Below are 3,045 nucleotides of genomic sequence, written 5' to 3' on the forward strand. Positions count from 1 at the left end.
CCCGAGCTGCTCAGCCCATCCTGCGCGGCTGCAGATCAGCTCCACTGCTCTGGAGCCACCACCGCTCATACCGATTGGGATACTTCATGGACTCTCAACAAGAAGCATCTCATGTGCATGTGGTCCCTTCGCAAGATGAAACACGTAGCGGCATCACCGCTGGATAAGCTTTCGGAAGCCCTGGCTTGTTATTTAAGCAAGGCCAGGCTGCCCGCTGTGATTTTTGGGCGCGCGGGTCCCTGCTCCCTCTCCTGAGTGGTGCTTACACCCACCAACAGCTCCTGGGTCCCTGGGGATATTCTCCCTTGAGCTCAAAGCAGCAGCCGTCGACCTGCACCGACCCAGCGAGGTGTATTTCGGAGCTGCCGGGAAGGAGCTCTCGTCTTTGGAGCTCCCCTGGAGCCGATGACTGACAAAGTAATGAACGGGAGGGTGCCCCTGCCTGAAAAAGCCTTGTCCGAGGGCTATGCCCGGCTGCGGTACCGCGACACCTCTCTGCTCATCTGGCAGCAGCAGCAGCAGAAACTGGAGTCGGCGCCCCCCAACACCTACCTGAGCCGGAGTCGGAGCATGTGGTACTCGCAGTACGGCAACGAAGCCATCCTGGTGCGGGATAAGAACAAGCTGGATGTCTCCCGGGACACGGGGCAATCTAAGTTTTGTGCTATTATGTAATTTCAGTGGTTTTGCGTTAGAAATCCGCACGTGGAGACAAACCAGACTTGCACCAAGCTGGGGGAGATGGCTTTGCACCATCCTCGCGACGGACCCGCCGCTAAAGCAGCGTGTACGGGACAGCCCAGAAAAGCCGTCTGAAGTTTATGTTTGTTTTCGCTGTTGGTAGCATCAGATTTTGCATGTCGTTGTGTGTGTGTAACCAAAACGGTCTCGCTCGGGTACCCGTGAGCCTGCGTTTGCTGCCTGGCGTCTTGGCAGGGTCCGTGCTGGACCGTGTGTTGCGTGTGAGTGGCTGATGTACGGCGAGAAACACCCGCTGTCATTCGGGAGCCGACCCCAACAGGCACTTTTCCTGGCGAGTCCTTGCGCATTGCCATCGAGGCTGAGATTTTAAGGTGATGATGTGCAAAACTGCCCGGTCGTCACTTGTTCTGCTTGCCCTGTCTGCCTTTAATTACTGCCCTGGAGGTGGTCTCTTACAACCAGGTAACGAAGCGATTTACTGGCCGGGGTGGGGGGGGGGGGGGGGGGGGGGAATGAGTATTGAGAATTTCGTCTCAGCCTTCGCACCGCCCGGCAGGAAAGGCGCGCTGCGGTGTCACCCCGTGCGAAGCAAAGGCCCCGCTCTGATGCCGCGGTTTGGTGACACGGAAATAACGAGAGAGGACTCGAGGAGTCGGCGGAGCTGACGGCCTCCCCACGGCTCCATCCCCGGCCCGTGTGCGGGAACGGGTCACCGAGTGAACCGCCTGGAAGGGAGGGACAGGCCCAGGAGAGCAACAGGAAGAAAACCACTGTAAATACAGCCGTCTCCCGCCGGGGGACGTGAGGAAACTCCTGCGCAGCACGTTCCTGCCCCCAGAGAGCGGTTACAGAAGGAAACGGTCTCCTGATGTTTGCTCTGCATTTAAGTTTTAATGCATGCAGTAGCTTGGAAGGGTTTATCTTCTAATTCGGGTTGGATAGTAGATTTGGTGCATGTATTTTAGAAGTCGTGCCTGGGAGTGTTTGTTTCAAGTAACTGAAGGATTTTAGGAGGGAAAAATACGATAACTGCACTTCTTGGGAACAGGGACTGCTTTCGGGTTGTTTCCCAACTTGCTCAAGCCAAGATCAAGCTGAGAAACCCAACCCAGCGAGCACCTAAACCTTTACTAAAAACAAAGCAGTACCACTTCCAGGGGTGCTAATTAGGTGCCCGGGGTTCAGCATTAAAGTATAACGTTGGGTTTAAGTCAGGGACCCCCTTTCTGCCCTGCGGAGGACGTGCTCCTGCAGCCCCGCGTGCCCCGTCAGCACCGCCTGGGCACAGGCGTAACTTCAAGGCAATCAGTATTTGATGTTGACTTCAGTATGGGTTATTTACCTGCCTAAAATTAGGCACGTTCATCACTTATATTTATCTAAAACCTCATGTTCATTTATCAAGCACTTTATTTATCTATTTTTTTTTTTTTTGATACAGCGAAGAATCACCTTCTCCACCTCTCCCGTGGGGGTTAAACGCTACAACACACACTGCACTCGATGCGCTGAGCAGAACATACCGGTTTTACCGTGAGATCGTAGAGGTTTGACGCCCTCAGCACATGTATGCACTGCAAACCATAGGCAGCTCTTTTTTTTTCTTTTTTTTTTCCAAAAGTACTATCTACGCATGTGTTGCTGTGTGGTCCCTCACGCGCGTGCTTGTAAAACTAAACCCGCTGATGGCTCTCAGTGCTTCGCAGACCCGCGCGTTGCTCTGCACGCTCGCGTAGTCCTCTCCGTCTTGCCAGGACTAGCTCTGGATGGGAAATGGTTTGGTGCGGTGAAGAAATGTTTTTCAACTGGGGAAAAAAGCAACCAACATGGTTGACAAAACTCGCGGGACTCCGGCAGCTGCCGGACGCGGTGACGGTGCGCCTGTACTGAGCGCGCGGTTTAAGGCAGAGCGTTCCCGGGGATGCGCCACCCACCCGGGGCTCCAGTTTTCGGGAGATGAAAGTGGTGATTACCTATAGAAACGGGCAGGAGGCTGTGTGAGAGCTCCGCGGGTGGAAGGCACGCGGAGAGGTGGGAGAGGTGGGTTCAGGGCCTCTCCAGCAGCCCAGGGGAGCGTGCGAACTCTGGGAGTTTAAGGAACAGCACATCCCCAAAACCAGCTGTTCATTTTCTTTACTTTTCTTATAGAAAAAACAAGTAGATTTTTTTTTTTTTTTTTAATATCAGTGAGAAAGTTGATTATTTTGGGTATAATCAGTCTCTTTTTGTTTATGTGTCTGATAAACCAAAATTCAGTTATTTGAAGAGCATCAATTGGACTATACAACAATAAAAAGTATGTACATAAATTCTTCCCGGATTGAGACATGACAGTACAGGAAG

Source organism: Charadrius vociferus, unplaced genomic scaffold (assembly GCF_000708025.1).
Source record: "Charadrius vociferus isolate BGI_N301 unplaced genomic scaffold, ASM70802v2 scaffold549, whole genome shotgun sequence".
Lineage (NCBI taxonomy): Eukaryota > Metazoa > Chordata > Aves > Charadriiformes > Charadriidae > Charadrius > Charadrius vociferus.